The 22975-nt window shown below is 43.9% G+C and overlaps 1 protein-coding gene across 9 annotated transcripts in view; it reads right to left on the bottom strand.

The window, feature by feature from the left end:
• The window catches only part of ATP2B2 (ATPase plasma membrane Ca2+ transporting 2), a 211913-nt gene that overhangs the window by 173451 nt on the left and 15487 nt on the right, over positions 1 to 22975 (bottom strand). Inside the window, exon 1 of one of the 9 annotated variants that reach the window (XM_069865494.1) lies at positions 19122 to 19197. The exons of 7 other annotated variants lie outside the window; for them this stretch is intronic. The gene's annotated coding sequence lies outside the window, so the exon portion shown is untranslated. Of the gene's footprint in view, positions 1 to 17760; positions 17879 to 19121; positions 19198 to 22975 lie in introns of those variants that run through there. One more of the 9 variants, XM_069865495.1, reaches the window with a different exon arrangement.

The raw sequence follows: 22975 nt of genomic DNA, 5'->3' as shown, positions 1-22975 counted from the left end.
GTATGCTTTTAGTCTCTTTAACGAATGTTCAGGGAAAAAAAAAGATAAAATTCTGTTATTATTGATTCAATTGCCACCAGGTAATCTAGGCTTAAATTTGGAAGCATCAATAAGTAGGAAAGGAACCTCGCCAGCAAGACAGAAAAATAATACATCATCTTGTCAGGAGCTGAAACCTTTCAAACACACACCGCAAAAGGGAACCATGGAGAAAGGGCACAGAGAGAACAAACAGCATCACCCAGGAAATCAATAATCAGAAGTAGGACAGCCATTCCTCACCCTACAGCTGATGCCCAAACCAAACCATCAGAAAGAGGTTCCTCTCACCAATCCAGGATGTTATTTGAAAACTTCTTCCCACTCCTTCCCAGCCCACTGCACAAAGAATACCTGACTAACAGGGCAAAGACAACTAGGAACTCATCCAGGCCAGAAGATAACTCCAGGACTCAGAAAGAGAAATGATGGGTCTCTCAAAAGAAGTGCTTGGCAAAACTCATGAGGATGAGAATTTTGCTGCCTGCCACAGAGGGACCAAGGGAGAAGACAAGGTGGAGATGAGGCCCCTGTCTCCTCTCCGCAGCCCTGAGCCCAACAGGAACTCCTTTACACTACAGGGCTGGGGAAAAAAAAAGAAAAATTAGGTTTTTCAGTCCATCCATCTCCTGCTCTTCTCATGTTACTGTCAAATGCCCATGTTTGCTTTGAATTATCTAACGACCTGCTACACAGAAGGCCAGGATGGATTTTCTTAAGAGGCTGCGGTCGCCTGCCTGACCTGGGGTTTTGTGGTCCTCGCAGTGTCACTCACACTGTTTATTTCCTCTACATCATTGTTGTGTCTGTGGGTGTAATACAGCTGATCCAGACAGCAGGGTTCAGAGAAGAGGGAGATGCTAGCACACTGACGTTGCCTTTTTCTGTTGTCTGGCAGTTCCACAAAGCTGCAGGCTCCCATCTACAGAGCCAAGGGAGACGTTAGGCAGAAAATCAGAGTCTTTGTTCCAAGCCAAGCTGGCTATGTGTGACCTTACCCTGTGAGTCACTGCATCCACAACCACCCACAACCCAAAACCAGGCTGCTCTAAAAGCAGGAGACGCGTGGCGAGCTTTCCCGCCACCAGCACTGAGTTCACCCACAGCAGCCGATGTGCGGTGACACACCTGCCCCTAAAAGCTGGTTTTGCAGTGCTGTGTTGTTCATCTTTTCAGCAAAAGCAATTTGAAAGGAAAATACACCAAATTAGAACAGCATGTGAAGAGCATCATAACTAAATATCACGCTTGATGGCAATGCAGAACATTTACCCCTCAAAAAAAATCCCCAAAGCTGTCCTTGTTAACAAGCTCAGTTACCAACCTCATTTCTAAGGCTTTTCTTTCCCACTGCCCAATGGCATATTTCTCACCACATGCCTTAAAACAAGACACCCAGCCAGAGAATGTATGCCTACACAATTGCATTTCCAGTTGGACCAGTACTGAAGTTATAATTTATCATTTCAGATTTGAGAAAACAATTTCCAGCTCTACATCTCACTCAGTTTATTGCTGGCATTTTAGCTACTTTAGACAGATAAAATTGAAATAAGTAAATTTTCCTGTACTAGCTCTACGGTGAACTCTCCACAGGTTGCCTGGAAAAGAATAAGGCATGCCAGTGCCTGGCACCGAGACTTAATTCCAAGGCTTCACAATGGCAGCTGCACCCTAATTTCAGAGCTGAACTTCCCCTGACTGAGAGATCACTACAGGCAAACCCTTAAAAAGTGGTATTGTTGGCAAGAAAACATAAGATAAGGATTTTACTAAGTAATGCCCTCATTTAAACACACAATCTTTTCATTGTTCATGCCATTATTTTGTAAGATCACTCATCACTTCATGAACAGGACTGTGCAAACACAGGTCTAAGCAGATTTGTGGTCTGTTCAAGTACAGCAGTTCTTAAGTTCCTACATCTTTTTTGAAATCCAGCACATTAATTTAAGTGACTTCCAGTTAGATCTCACAAGTGTATTAATAAATACACAGAGTAAATTCGGTACAAAACATTAGGTAAAGGCAAATCTATATAATAGGGTCAGTTATTTCTCAGAATGCTTAAGGTTAATGACATCAAGCAGACATTTACAGAAATCATCTCATTCAGGAGCTTTAAGAACTCATTACTCACAGATGTAATCCATTTTCCTAATCCAGCAATTGGTACTGAGCAACAAAACATCTTGGTCATTTGCTGCAAAAATGTTTAATAAATAATTATTTTAGTCACTGATACTATAACAACAGAAGAAATTATGCAATTAAATTATTTTCAGCCTAGTATAACTAGCATAATTTGGGACATTTCCACCTCTAACAGGTGAATTATAACATACATGGCATGCACATGTATCTGAAATCAATATACATTCCTCCATTTAACATGCTACAAGCAGGTATAGAATGTTTGTATTAACACAAGTAACACAAGTAGATCTTCTGAAACATAGTTCTGACATTTTATTGTAGAAGACAATTAGTATTCTTGCAGCTTTTATTACTAAACCACTGGCAAAATTAGAAGTTATACTTCTAAAACAAGTTTTCTTCTCCAACACTGTTCCTCACGGCTCAGCCTGCTCTCCCCAGGAAACGAGGCTTCGGTAACGCTGCCCATCCCCACCTCCCCCCCTGAGAAAGTTCCAATTCACTTGCCAGTTACAGACAATTTGATGAAGGACAGATAACTCACCAATATTTAGGTTCTACAGTTTTCCTGACTATTTGCTTATCTCTCCGGGTCTGATTAGAAGGAGGAAACCACATTAGATTGTGATGGAAAAGTTGTGGCTTAGCAGTTATTCTCAGGCTACCCAATGGTCAGTCCTTGCACACCCCCAAGAGCAGAGGCAGCCGGGGGCCCTGGCACCACTCGGCAAAGGGGATCAGGGACAGGCAGGGGTGCTTGTAGGGAGAGGAGAAAGGAAAGGAAGTTGTGGATGTACCACAGTAGGATATGGATGTCGTGAGGGTAGGCTGGAAACAGAGATGGAGATCAAACGCAAGACTACAGGGGAAGCACACAACATCTGCAAGGGAATGGAGACATCGTGGCATAATAATTTAGGGACACAGCACAAGAACTGTAGGTAACCTGGCTTTAGAAATTGCTCTGCTTATAAAAAGAACTTGTTTAGGCATGTGTTTATATGAAATAACAGTGCTGCCACGCCTGCTACCATCTAACACACTGGGAATGAACACAGATGAAAGATACAAAAGAGACAGAACTGCTATTAGATGTTCTTAATGCTGCTTACATGAGTTCAAAGATGATGATGTGATTGTCAATGGGTAAAATATGGATGGAGATCCAGACAACTTAAGTAGAACAGCTCCTTTAGATGTGGTTTCCATTTAGAAGACTTCCACTTGGCTTCAGTTTGGAACACTCTCTGTCATCTTGTTTAAACTTTCCAGACCAGTTTATCCATCCCTAACGAAAGATATATTTGCCTAATTAGCCTTTTAACCCCCACACTGAAGACATAGTTGACATTAGTCCTGTAAAAAATCTATAATCAGTTCAGAGCTGCAATGGAATTCATGGCATTACCTGCTCCTTCCTTCCCCTCTCAGCTGCACCCACTGCTTTGCATTCAAGCCCAACAGGAATTAAAAAAAACCAACCCCAAAAACTCTACCACTGCTCATCAAGACTGAGCAGAGGAAGAGAAATGCTGAGCAGCAGCTGTCAGGAAGTGGGAAGACAGAGACTGAAATGAGAGAAGAAACTTCCAATACTTTTTAAAGTACCCTTATTTAAGAAAAGTAATAACTTTTCTCTAAGACATTTTTTCAGTCTTTTAAAGTGCTACAAATACCTGCACGGCTATTTATTATTATATTTTCATGTATATGTTCTTCTCTGGAAAACCTGTCAAAAGGTTTCCATTATAAGCTCTCAGCCTTTGCCGACAGAGCAGCCCTACGGCTCCCCTGACAAATGCTCCTGCACGAAGACAGACCTGTGTACACGTATCCATGTAAAACCAACTGCAGATTTAGAGCAAAATACATGTGCCTGAAAGGCTCCTTCCCCATCCTTCAGAGACGTTCAGATGGCAGGTGCCATTTATAACCTTATTCCTCTCTCTCAAACAAACGGCACAGCAACAACATCTGACAGACTTACACCACTTTGCCATTGCTGCTAACAAAGTTTGTACTTAATCCTTCATTAAGTTTTATCCAATTAATGTGTAAATGAACCTACACTAAACCATTCACAATTCAAACCTGGCCAGGTAATTCAGTAAGCAATCCTATAGAACAATCTTCTATACCTATATATAAATATATACAAACACACACAGACAGGAGTGTTCTGGGAGAGTTCAGAGTGCAAATCTGAGTGCTCCAGAGAGAACAACTGCCCGCAGAGTTACCGATGAAATCCATGGCACCTTCTACAGGGTCTAACCTGATGCCTTCAGCCGTGGTCCAGCGCAGTTTTAGCACAGCCCCTCTCCTGGCAGATGGGAAGCTCAACAATTTTCAGGTTATCTGGCCCAAGATGTTCATCCTTAAGGACTAAGCTTTAATCTCAATCATGTCCAACAGCTGAATCGAAAGCTTTTATACTGGAATGATTACAGTCAAAGAAGAATCATGATTCTGTGACCTTCCGAAAAAGAAGGCAACCTTCAGCAGCAAATGCTAAGATATACATGGAATTATCGAAGCACAGGTATTTGATATTACCTTACAAATGATCTCAGCCTTGGGCTCAAACCACATAAGCTATTGCCTGCATCTGTACCTGCTTTCTTCAGCTCATTTTCAAAAGCAGCCTGCTTCCATAAATACACTGAAAACTCAATCAATTAGCTTCACAGAATACCCAATTCTACGCCCAGCAGAGACTCCAGGTTTGTCTCTTTTCTCCATCACCTACTAGTCATACAAAACAAGTAATTTTAATTTCGATTCTGACAATTATCCCATATTTTAAAACAAATTTCTAGTTAAATCTTCACAAACATGAGGAGAGAGAATTTTTTTTTAAAAGAAAAATGAAAATAAAAAGAAGAATGAAACACAAGATGAAATGCAACACTGGCAGAACATATATTCCCACACCGCCCCAACTCATGATCAGATTTGTCTGATTTAACTGAAGCAGCCCAGGGTTTTTCCACAGACCATAAATAAAATTAAGGTCAAAGAAAAGAGAATACATTCATTTGCTACCTCTGGAATAGGCTGCATTCTTAGCATGTGCCAAGAGGGACCAAACGAGATAATCACAAATTGCACATAGCTTCTACGTGTCATGGACCAAGTGGCAGGAACAAACACGACCAGTCTTCTAAAGGAGATTCCCATCCTGACAGGGACTGCCGGTGAGCGTTCAAATGAGGAGAAAGAAAAGTAATGCCAGCTCAAAGTATTCAAAAACCACACAAAGCTTTTAGATTATATTAATGCTGTTTGCACATTTTAAAAACGAACAACACAAGAGATGTATTATGACCACGTGCTTTATGTAGACAACAGTCCTCAATTTGCATGAAATTAAATGTCTCATCTCGAGAACGATCTGACTAATAGTCCATTACAGCTTGCTCGGTTTGCTTCCCACGGGTTTTTTCCATTGCAGAAATGTATGCGGTAGTTACACGGTTTTCTCCAGAAAATACCATTAAAAAGAAAGAACTGCAAAAGAGATAGCTAACTTCGGGACGTTTTAAAAGTAACTGCATATTTTTCCATTTCCTAGAAAAATTCTACATTTCTCAAATCCTCAGAAAAAGGGAATAGACAAGATCAGGCAGATGCAAAGGCCTGGGTTCATTTTGAATGGTATGTAGAGCTTTGATAGATCTTCAGACACAGAGAAGTGATATTTATAATCACGTCTAAAGTATTTACGACAGCCCTTTTTTACAAAACAGTTATAATCACAGAATCACCAGGTTGGAAGAGACCCACCAGACCACCGAGTCCAACCATTCCCACCAAACACCAAACCACGTCCCTCAGCACCTCATCCACCCGCACCCTAAACACCTCCAGGGAAGGCGACCCAACCACCATAATCAACTGCTTTAAAAGGGAAAGGGAGTCTAAGGAGTCCTTCAGTACCTGAAACAAAGTGTATCATAAACCAGAACCTTCTAATAACTCCTACATCTTGAGATGTGTCTGGCTCTGTTTATTCCAGCAGGCAACATCCACTTCTCCTACCTTTCCCCCCCTCTTGATATTCTGGTCTGGTGGTCCTCTGCTTTATCCTGTCCTCACATCCTGTACTGCCAGGGCCTCTCCCATGTTCTTGGCCCCACAGGATCCTGCCTCTTCCTACTTCTTGATGCATATATACATGCACTATTTATTTAATATATAGATTGCACGTAGCACAGATTCAAATTACGCTTCGTACAACCAGCACAGTGAGGCTTATAACAACATCCACGTGTGCAAACACCATGCATGCAAAAAACAGTCACTGCACAAACTGGAATGAAATCATTATTCTGAGAACTTTGCAACAAGAGTCTATTGCATCCATTAACCAAGAATGAGATTACGGCAGAGGTTTCTAGGAAGGATGTGAAAAGACACCTAGCTGTGTCAACCAACTTAAGTTATTTGCCTTTACTCTAGACATATGCCTAAAATACAGACGGAGAATACAGACCCTCTCTCTTCATCCCATTTCTTTCATATGGATTTTGTATGGATAACCTGCAGGTTCTCCACTGAGACTTACACTGGCTATTCTCAACATGAGACACCTGATACGTCTCCGGGGCCTGCCCTGTCTAGTGTAGCTCCACTAGAAAGAAACCATTTTGGTTAAAACCCTGCAAAACAGATGTGATTGAAAAAACATGCCATTACAAACAGTTAGTAAACAAAAGTTGTAGAACATGAAAATAAAGGCTGAAACGCTTTAAATAGACCTAATTAAAAATTAATTGAAAAACAAGTAATTCTAATTAATTCAGGTATTTTTTTCTTTAACATCTGAATATTTTACTGGTCATGATCCCAACTGCTATGTAGGATGATGCCAGCTGATGTTAATGATACCTATCCATATATAGCATATATTACTCTTCCAAATCTGCTGTAACACAACTCTGAACCAGAGGATGTTTGGAGGAGGCCATGGGATTAATGGGATCAATGGGATCTTTTGAAAAACAGATAGTGACTCAGCCCATATTTCGGGCTTACACTGTTAAACAGCTTTGGAGATATTTCCTCTAGACAGGGCACATCCCACAGCCCCTCGAGGCTTGCTCTTGAATGTTTCCCTCTAGGGAGATTGGCTGGTGACAAGTTTTCGTCACATCAGCAGTTATAGGCGTTCAGCTCCAGACATTTCACCTGCACAACCAGTAGTTGGCATTAACCCTGCAGTTCAGCTCTGCTGGTTTTCCTTCACGTGCACCCCGGGAAGGGCACTAGGCAATGGCACCCACTAAAAAGTGGGTTGTATTTCACCTGCTATAAAACAGTGGGTTTTATCAGTCTTTTTTAATTGTAGCAATATGTTTAGAAGATCTGAATACGTCAAAATCAGTTGTTGCAATTAACAGACAGTTGAAATGAAGGATAGAATCTAATCATGTCCATCATAACAGGCATATTCATAAATATTGGAATGTATCCAGGAGTTCAGTGGTGAGAAAATTATTACAATCACAGCAGAAGAGTTAAAATATTGTTTTGAAAAAATACATTAAATTACGCTTTTCCGTTTCTTTCTCTGCAGGTGTATGCACTACCAAAAGATACCAAAGCTGTTAAGCTGAATGTTTTGCATCACATTTTGCAAAAATAGTCTAAATCTAGTAACTACTATTTCTACTGGGTCTCATTTAATGTTTTTTTAAATCAATACAGTTGTATCCGACCTTTCCCCTGGTTCCCACCCTGAAAAGCACCTGCCTACCAATGATGGACTATTTGGGGACAAGCACTTGTGCATCAGTGAGGCTTCTAAGATGCAGGGCTATGGAAATATTTCACTTGTGTAGTACCCTCATCTAGCTTGTGAACTGCTCTCTTGCTTCTTTCCACTAATGAAGCTACCCCTCCCGTGATCTCATCATCACTGCAAATGTGCTCAAGGACAGCCTGAAAATGTAGGAAAGCACTAATGCCGCAACATTCATACCATCACCACCCATCCTCCTCCACACCAAACAAATATCCTATCTGCACATCTCCTTTGTGGGCTAGCAGTTATCTGTGATTCCAGATGAAACTGCATTTGGAGACCAACCATTATTTTTTGTTTGCCATGTGATAGAATTCCTAGCCAGGAGACCTGTTCAGAGCTCCTATTTGCGAGGGATGCTCTCGCACTCCGTATCGCTGGGGTCTGACGCTGATGGCCACCAGCAGCCTGCCTGCAGCACATCTGCGCTGCCAGGGGCTGCACCTCCCTTCAGCAGTACGTGCAAAACCAGACTCCCAACAACCTTACTGCCAGCCAGACCTTCACTGTAGATGCAGCCTGCATGAGTCAGAGCGTCCTTGTGGTGCTCTTGCGCACATCACTGGGCACAGCAGTTTAAATATACAGCAAAAAAAGCCCAGGACTCCGGCGGCTGCATCCCTAACAGGAGTCTCTGCATCAAGGCTGCCACAGAGCTTGGTCCTAAGCAGCCAGAACAAAGCCATCTTCGTTAGCAAAGCTAAAGACTTTAGTGTGCATCAGGTATTTCCTAACTGTGCATTTTCCCCACAACGCTCAGTCATTTGCAGCAGTGCCAGAGAATCAGCAAGCTCTGCTTGACTGTTCCTACACGCAGCACACGCTCAATTCAAATACTGGGAAAAGTTATGTTCAGCTATAACCATGAAAATCTAAGAGTTGTAATAAAACTATAATTTTACTAAAACTATCAATATTAGTGATTTTGATCTGAAAATAAATCTTACATAGAAGAGTTTTTCTACTGTTGGAGAGGAACTGCTGAGTTACAACATAAATATATGTGTTCATATTAAAACCAGAAAAAAAATGCCAACAGTTGTTTCACTGTTCTTGTTTTGTGTGGTCTTCAAGATATTAAGACAAAAAAAAGAGTTATTTGGTCTAAAATATTACATCTCTTCTACTTGGCAAATGAAGTATATTTGAAAACTGTTGTCAGCTCCTTCAGCCCCTGTAGTCATGGGACAGGTCAGCTCTACAACCTGTTCATAACAATTCCACAAACACGTGAAGAAGATCTGCATTCAAGTCTGCTCCTGAAGAACGACTTTTGATTGTGGTTTTGAGGCTTAACATACAGTGGCCTAAAACTGTATTTTAGCTTCTCAAACACTATGTGAAACATGTAACAAGGATTCTTGAACCTTATTACCATATGTTCTTTTTATAAAGGTTCTTTCTTGTCTAACAAAATGATAATTAAAGTGTATTTCCCATCACAACATAATGCATTAGGGGTGCTCCCAATTCTAAGAAAGCGTTATGCAGTAGAGGCATCTCTTCCATCTATGAACAAGAAGACCATCAGTGCAATACATGCACCACCAGAGATCCTGCACAAACTCTCCCTTGGGAAATATATAGATTTCTAATCATCTATTGCTTCCTTTTGAACTATACATAAGGGATTTATGGAAAGGATTTTTCAGACATGCCGTCGGTCAGATAGTGTTAAGAGAGAAATATTAGGTTCCCAAAAACATTTTTACACTGCTACTGCTACACTCACATAAGCAATTGCTTCCTCTTGCTAGTTCCCAGATTATTCTGTGATACCCCCAAGCTTTTACAGTTATCTAGCATACACAACTGTGGTTCAATTTGGCATGTTTTTAGGTTTAAAATATGAATAAGAATGCTTCAAAGAATATAACTGAGTTGGGAAATATTTACATGAGAAGTGGAGTATGGATTAAAATTACTTGGCTTCAAAAGTAAAATTAGATGATATTTAATTTAGTTTATTTATGAAGTTGCATTTGTTCAATTTAAATACGTAATCTCCTTTGAGAGAGTTCAGCTTTGCAAAATGATAATCTGTTCCAATATTTCTATTAGTTGTGATTTATCCTGATTCACGCCTTTGTTCAAAAATGCTAATGAAAGCAGATGATGCTGAAGAAGATCAACAAGCAACAACCACCAATACAACCACGGTCTGGAAAAAGGGGAAAGACTGTGACACAGTCAAGCAATAAATCCAAGTCAAACATTTCTGCAGAGACACTGGTTATAAGGAAAACCAAGCACAGGGACTCAGCTGCCACGCTGAACTAGCATGACCTCGATTCTCAATAACTCATCTCAAAAAGACTTGCAAAGACACACAGCAAATTACATTTCTCCTATGGGTATATATCTGGGAGAGATGAAGAGCTAAAATCAACCTTGCTGGGCTCTGATGATGAGGCTCAAGGGAGGCAAGTCACTGCAGGCTTTTGGGACATGTAGATGGTATGGATACAGGAAGGACAGACTGACAGCAGCTGCACTGCTCTGGAGGCACTGGGAGAATGCATGTCAGAGATTTCAATTCGGACAGACGGGCTTTTCAGTTGGTTTATTTCCTTGTCAATAGTTCTTTACATATTTACTGTACTCCTTAGGTAAGACAGTCACCACTAGCGCTACTGGTCAAGCCTGTGCACTAGGACCAGAGAGCTGTACCATGGAAGTCTTCTTCCAACTCCAGCATCACAGGCACATGCTGTGGTTATAAAATCTTACTGTAAACATCTGTGAGGCTCGCTAGGGTCAAGACCTCAGTCTGCACCAAGACAGACAGAAGAATTTGCCACTAGTAACACAGACCCTCAGAAATTCCTTAATTACATCCAGCAGTTTTCCATTCTCTAAACAGCTCAAAAAAACCTCCAAACTCCTGTCACTGGCCTACATATTTTTTCCTTATGAGGCTACTTCTTACAGGCAAGCACGGAACTTCACACCTTCTGCCTCTCATGGAAGCTGAACAATCTTTACTTTAACTCACATAATAATAGGCTTGGGGAAGAGTTGCTATTTCTAGACTTCTGTTGGGTTGTGCACCTCACAGGTTTAAAAAAAGATATGTTCCCTCTTCCTTCCTAGACTGAATTAAAAGTGGCTTCATCACGCCCTTATGGGCTTCACCATAGAGGTTTTGTGTTGTGGGACTTAATGGAGTGAAAGGTTCTTTCCACGGTCTGTCCAGTCTTTCGCAGGAACAAATTCCATAGCTTCCGAGAAACGTTTCTCTCACAAGTGGTCTCATATTTGTCTTTTTATTTCTGTAGGGGAGCTTGGAGGCAGAACCATAGAAGAGAAAGTGAAATCCATATAAAACTTCAAGTTACTGAAGACCTCAGGCTTCTAGGCACCATGTTCACTGCAGAACAAAACAAAAAGCAGACCAATGTGGCACCATGCTGCTAGTGGTCCTGAGGCAACTCCGAAACAGAAATATCTTGCAGCTGCTATGGAAGTTCTTGGAGAACTAACTGTAAGGTCAAACAGGAATTACTGAGGAAGGGAGTGGATGTGGTGCGTGGGAGGGAGTACAAGATTGTTATTGTTTTCAAGAAAGCCACTGAAAGAATAACTTTGAATGGAATTAAACTACACAGTAAACCAAACTACAAAAGGGATTTTATAGCAATAGCTCCCTGTTTGGGCTGCTTTTATAGATGCATACATATATACATGCATATGTATTTTCTTTTCTGCATTAAAGGACTGTCCTAATGAGCAGACAATCTTTTGCAGAGTTTCTGGTTTCTGTGCTACCAGCTTCTGCACTGAGTGTACTACTTCAGTCTTTACACCAGGGTCGCTACCCCTGGGTTATGCCTCTACCTAAAGAGAGGAGAGTCAGGCATTATATTTCACTTCATGTAGGAAATCCGGCACAGAGGCTTCATTCAGAATCATGGACTCTAGTCTGCTTTGATTCCAGGGGATCGTAAGCCAGAGGACTTCAGAAGTGAGACTGGGGGCACTGGCTCCCAATATAAAATGCCTTGTCTTAAAGGAATAACATGTAGGCATTTTTCCAGCTACTATACAAGTTTTTTTCCTTTGTAGCATTCTCATTCAGTTCAATTTTTAAATATTATAATTACCTTTCTCTCAGGGTTTGACAATTAAAGCTCCAAAAGCACCACTACTTACCTTACTTATAATAAAAACTTTAAAAATAACATGTCCTCTATCTCTGGCTTTTATCTGCTCCAGATAAGAGAAAGGTAGGGAATTAGATTTCCTTAGAAGGAAATGGGACACAATTAGGAAATTATATTCATTTTCTCTAAAAAGTAAAAAAAAAAACCACCAAAAATACCTTCCTAGCAATATTTTTAAAGACAACCCCCTTAATCCAAAAGAAGATATGTAAATGAGGCTTGTATGTTAAGATCTCATGCACTCAATTTTAATGCCTCAAAAGGTTCAAGAAAAAAACACTGCAGATGTCTTCCATTTTCTCTTTCATTTCCTTCCATCCTCAGTTCCACTATCAGAATCATGTTTTCAGATTAGAATTTCTAAGCATATTGCTAAACTAGAGAAAAGAGGACAAGGGCAGGGAAGAGGACACTTAATTTATTATCTTTTCACATTAGAGTTACAGGGAGCCTCAATGATATACCAAGCTATAAACCCTGTAGCTGGTACTATATTAATCATCTGTCTACACAAGAAGTCTGGTAAATATATAATCCTATTTCTGCATTGCAGGTTTTTGTCCCTTCCTCGGGTTGTTGGTTCTTTTTATCAGTTAGTAAACATTGCCTGGGGAGGGAAGAATCCATCACAGGGGAGGCAATGGCACGGTACCTATAGTTTCTTACAGTGAGCAGTTATACTCGGGTTCGTAAGAAGATAACCCAGCCTTTGCAGCAGAGCAGTCCTTGTCTCCACGAGCACACTGTGCCCTCACCAAGGGCAAGCCCGTGAGCAGCCCCAGCAGCAGCTGGACCACCCCAGCTTCCCCCAGCCAGGGCAGAGGCCAGGCCCCACCTCCGCATCTCACCTGCCGCTACAGCACATATTCCTGAAAAAGGCATACTCCCCTCTTTCATCCACCCATTTCAGCCCAAATGTGTAAATTAATTCCACCCCTCCACATTCTATACCTATCTCCAATATTTAAGCGCTACGCAGGTCAGATACAAGTACCCAGTAGTCTTTTGGATGAACAGAAACAAGATTCTGCAAATAGTGGTGCATATATGTAAACCAGGGACTAACAGCTCCCCACACGTGTTCAGTAATAAAACAGTAGGTCAAACCCCCCCGTGCTCTGACAGGGACTTCCTGATGCTGCAAGAGAAACACTAGGGCAGTTCTCATGTTCTTTCAGGTCAGCTCAAGGCACACAAGGCAGCCCCTTCTGCCCTGCCCCTCAGGGACAGAGATATGTCCTGCGCAGTGCGAAGTCATGCAGCGTGGGGATGAGAGAGACCAAACACTTAGTAGCAACCAAAGAAAATAACCTGCAAAACTAAAAGGTTGCTCCCAGGCCTGCAAGGCAATCAGGCACATCATTGCTCCTGTCATCCTCCTGCTCCAAGAGTCTGTTCTCATGGCACTTTCAGCCATCTTACGCAGTCCTGCTGATTTAGCACTACCATTTTATCCTGCAGTTCTCTGCATAACAATTCACCATGACAGCATTACAGAGGGAACCTGTCCCAACATAACGCCAGTGCCTTCCCTGGGCAGTGCAACATTCTGCATTGTATCTTAAGAAGCTGTGTGGAGTTTGTTGCATTTCCCAGGTCAGCTATGGTATTCATAAATAGGTATTCCTTTAAGTACCGGGCGAGGGAGGATGACAATCTCATTTCATCGTGAAAAGCAACGTGCATTTACATTGCAATTACATTTCACTGGTCCCTTAGTATCAAACATCAGCTGATTCATTTTTAGAACAACGGGCAAACTCTTCATTATAATTGAAGCAAGGAAAGGAATGCAGTAAGCTTGCAGCATAAAACTAAGTACTTGTCCTCAGCCAGGACAACTGTTTCCTCCTAAACTGACTTACAAAGGACACAAATCAATGCTGCCTCCTGACATTTGGGATCACACATCTCCCAAGGAGGCTGGAACAGTTTATTGGGAACACTGTTCTAATTACCTCTGTGACACAGAGAGTACCATTCTGAAAGACAAGTCGCAACGGCAGCAGCAGATTTTTATTGTGCTTCATCAGCATCAGTGTTTGTGTCAAGGTTAGTCAGATGCTGAGCGTGACCAATACAATCTACTCATCCATCCTGCAATACATATTGCACACGCCAAAGCAGTCACCACACTTGTGTCAGGTGTAGCTGTTTTCTTGAGGTCCACTGACAGACAGAAGCATACTGCAACAAAGACTGGGTGGCAACGGCTGTTTCCGAAAGGCAACGGGAATGGAGGGTCTCACCATTCCTATTTGTGGAGAAGCACACTACAGTTGTATGTGAAAAATTCTGCTTAAATGTAGAATACAGCAGATAGCAGGATGTGTGGGAGAGTATAAGTATGTCCAAACCTGTTCAACTCTCATGCATAAGCCTGCTTCTTGCTGGCTGCAAATTCTGATAGTACTTGGACCAACGAACAGCGGGACGTCCTCTGAGGGAAAGACAGGAGGCAGCACCACATGCTGTGCTCCTGTTTGGAAAACCGAGACCCTCAAGTTCCAGAAGGAGGGAGAGGCTGAAAAAAGGCATTCCCCAAAGCAGACTCAGCAAAAAGAAGGGTGCCCAGGATGAAAAAAGTGAAGACTGGATGAAAGACCCTGGCAGTGAGGGAAGATCCAGGAGCTCTGAGATGCATGCAGACAAATGCTGTGGGGAAGCCTAGGGCAGTGTGTGAGAGATCAAGTAAGGTAAAAGCTCTAGGCTTGTTGCATCCTGAAGAAACCCCAGTATCCAAGCCCAGTATGGTCTGCCATGTCCAGCCTCCCCTGTGACGCTGGCTGACTCAACGCTCTGGGACCAAGGACGGCAAGCTCTCACTCCTGGTCAGCGTGAGCCCACCCTTCTGGTTCTTCACATGCTGTTACGGCTTCAATGAGCCTGTTGGCTAATGGAAAAAGTTTGAGGTATTTCCACTCACACTCTTCCCAGAATGCTTCAGACTGACTCTTTCTGACCTGATGTTGAAAGGCCAATATAAAACCCCCATTCTATAGTAAACTGGAAGCATTGGGATAGTATGCAAAGGGACTCAGCTTTCACCTAAACTATGTGTTCAACAACCCAATGCACGGTTTAACCAATACTTCACAATTGCAGTGCCCTGGCTGTTATCTCAAGCAAGGTGGGAATTCTATCAGGCTTTGGCTGAGGGAGGAATCTTTTTCAGACATTTAAAATGCTGTTTCTTGTCCTAAAACTGAGGTACAAAGTTTGCATTGAAGCGGACTATGGTGCACAACCCGAAAAGAGCACGGTAGATAACTTATCGTACTAAAGACAATAAAGTCTAAGCAAACATCTTCTCAGATGAGTATGAGGTATGTCGTTTACCCCAAATTCTTAACTAATTTCCAGAGATCAAGAGCTAGGACGGCCAGTAAGCTGGACAGGAGATGGCTACTGAGATACCTCTGCCCAACATCTAACAGATAAGCATCTTCTCCATCCTATTTCCTTACTTTATGTGATAGATTTTTCAGCAATATTCAAATCCTACTGGACTAAGACTCAATTTATTTTTAATTCAGTTCATATGGTTTTATTTTTAACTCACTTGAATTGAAACGCAGTGAACGAAATTGTCAATTGAAATTACTTCATCAGCTGTGAATCTTCGTTCTTTTATATATAAAATAAGCTTTTAGTAAACCTAAATCATTGGTTTTCCTATTTCACCCTCAAAAAAGTTTATATAGATATCAAAGTGCACGTAGGACACTGGTGCAACCCACTGGACTTCAGCATCATAACTTCCACACTCCTAATTATAACTGTGTCCAGGATCTTGGCCCCATTTTGCTATTTTTCAGTACACAGTGCTTCCCTTCTGGGCTACATTTTGAAACTATAGTTCCAGGTCTGATTTCTCCTTCCAAGAGACTTCTTGCAACACAATAGCCAAGTCTTCATTACAGAGCAGCCTGCAGATGACAGGTGGGGAGGTGAGATTGGTAACACCAGGCAGTTGAGCTGCCATTTCCAGAGCGCTGGGTGGGCAGGACCAACGGCCAACAGGAACCTCGGGATCCCCAACAAAGGGAGGCCAGCTGCCTGGAAAGCAGCTCTGCAGGAAAGACCCCGGGGCTTGGGGCAGACCCAAAGCTGACCGTGAGCCAGCAACAGAAAAGGAGGCAAACAGACTCCTGAGCTGCACTGAACAGAGCGCTGCCAGCACGATGAGGGAGGCGAGACTTCCCTCCACCCAGCACATCTGGAATGCTGTGTGCTGGGCTCCTAAGGCAGGAGAGACATGGAGTTCCTGGAGCAAGTCCAATGCAGGGATGCAAAGATGATAAAGGGACTACAGCACCTGACATGCAAGCTTGGGGCTGAGTAAACTGGGACTGTTCAGCCTGGAGAAGGTTCAGGAGGGACCTCATCAATGGGCATGAGGAGTGGATGGGAGGCAGTAAAGCAGATGGAGCCAAACTCTTCTCAGTAGCGCCCAAGTGCAAGGGGAAAAGGCAACAAGAGCAAACGCTCATAGAAAATTCCATTTAAAGGTGTGAAAACTGTAAGGGTGGCCAAACACTGGCACAAGTTGCCTAGAGAGGTTGTAGAGCCTACCCCCTTGGAGATACTCAAAGCCTGAGTGGACACAGCCATGAGCAACCTGCTCCAGGAGACCCCACTATGGGTTGGACACTCTCAGCGGGGCTAGACTGGAACATCTCCAGAGGTGCCTCCCAATGTCACTGTTCTCTGACTCTGAGATCAGCTGGCTTCTACCACACATTTCACCTTGATCCGGATGTGGAAAGGAGACAAAAAGTAAAAAATGCATAAGCTCTTTCAAATAAATCACAATTATTATGACTGGTTCTCTTCTAGGATTTCACAAGAACTGCTTCTAGGATTTCTCTGGCAGCGTGGGGCACAATCTGTATATGCTTGAACCATGCATGGCTGCTTTAAAGACAAGGTTAAACATATTACCAACAAGATGAACTTGGTCTTCTATGATGTGGTAGAATGGACGTACTTTGTAACTCGGTTCCCAGTTCCCAACCACACAGAGTCCGATACCTAAGCTGGCATCCCGCATCACTTCTGAGTCCTTGCGCTTCACTGACCTGCAGTGCTAGGAAGGTACATATATGCCCTGCATGTTACAGTACGCCAGCCTCTTAGAACTATTTTCCGATCCTTGGGCTATTTCAACATATGCTTCATTCCCAATCCTTTTATTATAAATTGATTCTTTTTTCTTCACTTGCAAACTTCCAGTTTTAATGCACAAAACAAGATCGTACATCATGAAAAATAACATAAAAAGCATGGTTTTTCTCCTAGATGTGATTAAAACCAGTAAAATTTCAAACAAAAAACCCCATAGCTTTTAAAATTGTACCATACGTTTATGCTTTGTGAAAAAAAGGGCACAAAATTTTAAAATAAAAATTACCATAAATTGCTACCAATCACCTTCATCAGTTTACATATGCAATTAAAGCCTATATATTTATATAACCTATATGCCCTTTACTTATAGATACTTGCATATTATAAAATATAGTATACAAAACATAACCTATCTAGGAAAAAATATTGCACTCTTATGCAACCACTCCACTAAGGATATGTTACCTGTGACCACAATGTCTGTAGAGGTGATCTACAAGCATCAGTTCCACAGAGACTCACAGTGTTGAGCATCCCTGCTGTGCATAATAACGCCCTGGCAAGTTGAATCTGAGCTGAGGTTTCCTAATCGCAAGCACCGCGCCTGGACTGCAGGTGCTGCAGAGGCAGCAGAACTATCCCAGTCACACAGATTTCTGCTGCTTGATTTGCAGCTGAGCCACACGGACAGGGAGCCTCCACTCGGACAGGATTCATGGCTTCCTTCTGGGCTCAACAAGAGAAGAATCTTAATGAGAGCAAGGGGGAGACTGCAGCTCTAACATCAGATTTTAGTATATGAAATAAGCAAAACCACCTCTTTAGGAGCAGATGACTAAATCATAAGCATCCTCAGCTTTTTTTCCTAGCCCTTTTTTCAACCGACATATTAAAATTATTCAGAAACATGTAATTTTAATTGTGATTTTTTTCCATTTGATCAGATAATGTATAATATCAGTACAACTAATTTTTGTTAACTTTCAACAACCAGCAAGAAAAACACAGCAATACTTGCTAAATTCCACTGAATTGTAATATCTTCTTTGTCTCTACCTGAAAACATCATGAAAAATCTGGCAAAACGCAAGCTTATTCTCAACAAGGTTCCACATTTGGGTGAATCAAATAAGCTGTTTTCCTCCCTTCCAAACGTTATTTTAAGTCTGACCTGTGAAAGTATTTACATTCATCAAAAGGAGGAGGGTTCCATTTACAGAACTACCAGGTGCTGGAGTCCTACTGCAGCATAACGGGGCTCCAGCAAACGTCACAGAGAGGTACAAGGTCACGACTTCTACATTTATTTCAAAATGTAACAAGGAATTAGTACATGCACAACTGATACTTGAAAATAAGAAGTGAAGGATGAAAATAAAAAAATGAAAACACTGGTAACATTCTTATATATCAGCAGAATATGTGCTCACGCTGTCAACATTCAGACAGAATACATAAATTTTTAGTATGATTAAAAAATGTTTGCGTCCCAAATTTAACAGCATTAGAGAAGATAAGCTGTGTATTTTAAATGCTGGAGCAAGAGGCAAGGGGGAAAAAAAACAATCCTTTAGAACTGCTTCCTAGATATATGATATTAAATTTAAAAGACAAAAGCACTCTTAAAAAGTCACTTAATGGAAGCCTTTAGAAGAACAGTATGATACCCAGTTCATCATTACCGTGTCTTCTGTAACCGATAATCCTACCGAGAAGCATGAAACTCTTCAAGCTGTTTCAATATACATGCATAAAACCCTTTTATATATGCAGAAAACATGAGAGATATCATTCAGCTTTGACTTGCAATAGGAAAAAAAAATTACCTTTTCTGTGAAAATGCAAATGTATTTACCATTGCTGTGCTGGACCAAAAGCAATTTGTGACAGGAATGAAGATAGATATGTGAAAAGGATGAAAAAAGGGTCACACGCCAAAAAAAAAGGGGGGGGGGGAGGAATGTTCATGCTGCATTACTGAACAGAACCTACCGAGAGCCTCATTGCACTGCCTGAGTCACAAACTTAACCATTTTAAAGGCACTGCGGGGAAAATACGGAACACTTCTTCACAGGCAGCACTTTTGTTAAAATGAGAGGAACACGAGCAAAGTAAAATCCGAATGTGACCGGAGACCCGCAGGACCCCGAGCCAGGGAGCTGCTGGGACCAGGGATCAGGAGCTGCTGGGACCAGGGATCAGGAGCTGCTGGGGATCAGGGATCAGGAGCTGCTGGGACCAGGGATCAGGAGCTGTTGGGATCAGGGAGCGAGCCCCGCGCACGGGGCCGCGCAGAGTCAATGCTGATCAGGAACGCATCGTGACGGTAAAAAAAAAAAAAAAAAAGAAGCTGCGGGCTACGAAGTGGATCCGCAATCCCTTTTTACGAAGCCAAGACCAACAACAACCCCTCGTTACCGATCTCCAACCGCATCTCCCCGCGCTGAGCGGCGCCGCCGGCGACGGGGGCGGGTTCCTCGCCAAGCGCCGGCTCCGCGGCTCCCGCAGCAGCTCCCACCCCTCCCGGGGCAACCCGCACCCTCTCCCGGCAACTCGGACACCGACCGGAGCCCGGGGGAACGGGGATGGGGGGGAGGGGGAGAAGGGACGAGGGAGAGGGGATGCGGGAGATGGCGATGGTGCAGAGAAAGGGATGGCGATGGGCGTGAGGGGGATGCAGAGCAGGGGATGGCGATGGGAATGGGGAGGATGCAGCGGCTGGGGACGGATAGGACGCAGGGGATGAGGATGGCGGTGAGGGGGATGCAGGAGACGGGGATGAGGGAGATGCAGAGGACGGCGATGGGGATGGTGCAGAGCAGGGGACGGCGATGAGGGTTAGGGGGATGCGAGGGCTGGGGCAGAGCAGGGGCTGGGGGCGCTCAGGACGGGGGTGAGGGGGATGCAGGGGCTGGGGCCGGGGGCCTGGGGGCGGCGCAGAGCGGGGTCAGAGCCGGGGACCGCGATCCCCGCTGCGGCTCTTACCGCTCCCTCGCGCTCCGGCCGCCGGCGGCACCTGCGGGGCGGGCGGCGCGCGGCGCCCGCGGACCGAACCACCGCGCCGGGGGGGGGGGGGGGGGGGGGGCGCGAGCATCTCCCGCGCGGGGCGGGCGCGCGCGGAAAGTACCACGGGGGCGCGGGGGGGACACGGCACGGACGCCGCCGCGGACCGAACCACCGCAGCGGGGGTCGGGGGGGGGGACACCGGCGCGGGTTCCGGGGCGCCTCCCGGGGGCCTCGGGCCCAAAAGCTGGAAGATAAACCGAAATGGTTTTGCTGCGAAAAACCCTTTTTTTCCTATACAAATTTTAAAGATAATTTCAAAAGCAATAAAACGTTGGTCGACGCGGTACCGAAATCCATTAAAAAAAGATTTTTTTAAAGGTGTCTTCCCTGGGTGGAGAGAAAACAGTTCAAAGAGAATAACCGGCGCGCTCGGGTGTCGCCAGCGGGAGCCCCGCGGCTCACAGACACCCCTGACCTCTACGGGACCACAACGCACACATTACACTTAGTCCGGAGTACTCGAATTCTTAATTTTGATTAACAGAATAGGCGAGGGAACAAGAGGAGAAGGAAAATAAGAAAAAAAAATCAGAAAGGAAAAAAATCCTAGTTTGAACATACTGTCACAGCCCCAGTGCACCGGAGTCATTCCTGACACGCGCGCTGCCCGCGCGCACCCAGGGCCGGTTCTCCAGGGCAGCCGCCAGCCACGAACGTGAACGAGCCCGCAGCCTCCGGGCTGCGCCCCGCGCCCCGCGCCCGCTGTCCCCGCGCCGCTCAGCCCCGTGGCGGCTCCCCGGGAGCCCGGCCCGGCCCGGGGCCCGCCCGCCGCGCCGAGGCCCGGGCACAGCCCCGCGGTTCTGGCTGCAGGCTCGGCGCGCGCTGCCGCCCCGCGACCCGCACCGACACCGACTGTAACACCCACCCTCCCAACCCAAACCCATTTGTTCTGCTCCTTAAAACATAACCGTGAAACAAGTGAACTTTTCTGACGCGCTTGGCTTTCCACATGTGCAACACAAAGTGGCGGCGACGCTGGCTGGCGCTTTTTCTAGATATTCCACCATAAAATTTAATAGCGAGGCATTGCCAAACAACACCCCGCCTGCACAGCCCCTCCGCCGAAACCGAGAGTTGTCAGCGCATCTTCATGCCTATTAAAGCATCCCGTGGCATATTTAGCTCCAACAGAATAATTTACCGTGTTAACTTGGGGGCAAGAAGTGGAAATGGAGCAGAAAAGGAGCAGAGAAATGGCAAGGAAAATAGAAAAATGCTCCTTGGGACGAAGTTTAAAAAACCCCCACAACAACGGGATGCGAAAGGAATGAGACGTGAGCTGTTGAGCTACAAATGTGGCTTGAAAGACTGCTTCTCTAGTAAAACTTCAACTGACGACTCAGAAAATATTCAGAGGCAAAAGAAAGAGTCTTATGAACTCCTTTGGGGAAAAATTTCATTCCATACTTGCTGGTGATAGAATCATAAGAACATTTCAAGGTCTTTATGAGATATTAATGACAGGAAATGCAGGAACATAATTTTAATTCCTCTTTCAGGATGGTGGGGACCAAGACCTCCTTTTTGGGAACGGTCCCGCCAGAGGAGCAACACTGGAAACCAGCAGCAGATTTCTAACGTTTTTCTAATCACAACCCAGATCCTTCAACTGCAACAGCAGACTGGCAGCCTTTCATATTTTTAAATCTCATTTGCTACGTTTTAAAAGCAAGAATTAAATCTGTTTTCAGACTCAGTGCTTCTCCAGTTTTGTAACATCCACCAGTAATATTTCTGCAAAGAAACAGCCTGCATTTCCAAACTGCACAAACATGTTGTTATCTTGGGAAGCAATATGACCTAATAAAAGAAGCAGAGGAGAGGGACCTCAGAGCACTCTGATTCAAGGACTTGTCCTGCTGTTTCTTGACTATGAGTTGTTAGTAGGTCACTTGATCCCACTGTGCTTCAATTTCCCTAACTATAAAATAGGTGTATTCACCAGTTTAAATTACAGCAGTTATAACTTGCTGGATTGTTTAACCCTTTCCTGCCTTTGCGGGAATGGTATTTGACATACCTGAGTCTACTTGGTGAAGTACTGAAGGTTAGGAGATAAGCAGCATGCATTTAAACACGTACCCTGACAGCTGCCTTGGACTGTCTCCTATACCTACCCCACTTATTTTACTGCAGAAATCACTGATTGCTCTGACTGATAAATTATTGCAGTCCTGATCGGCTCACTTCCTAGATCAGAACCCCAGCTTTCTTGACATCTGAATGGAAACCTACTAGCCAGCCAACACTGCAGTTACCTCCTGTCCTTCCTCTACCATCTGACACCTATGAACATACACATTTTTCTTCTTCCATCCCCCAGCAGCCTTGCCCAAACAGAGCAGATGCCTACAAGGTTGGGCTGGCACTGCTGTCCTCCCTGCCACAGCATTACTGCTCCAGACTCTCCAGCAGGAACAAAAGTCATTAGGCCCTTTCAAGAAGAACAAAATCTAAGGAGAGCAGAGTTAACTGGAAGAAGCATTAATAAGCCTGAGCTTCCCAATAAAGTTGAAGTAAACCTGGCCCCCTGCCAGTGCCGAACCACAGCAATGACAGAGAAGCATCTTAACGGTCTCCTCCAAAGTGATCTGTGCTTGCCAGAGTAAGCAT

The sequence above is a fragment of the Phaenicophaeus curvirostris genome, chromosome 11 (genome assembly GCF_032191515.1).
Source record: "Phaenicophaeus curvirostris isolate KB17595 chromosome 11, BPBGC_Pcur_1.0, whole genome shotgun sequence".
NCBI classification, from domain to species: domain Eukaryota; kingdom Metazoa; phylum Chordata; class Aves; order Cuculiformes; family Cuculidae; genus Phaenicophaeus; species Phaenicophaeus curvirostris.
This window is presented reverse-complemented; position numbering and strand designations above follow the sequence as displayed.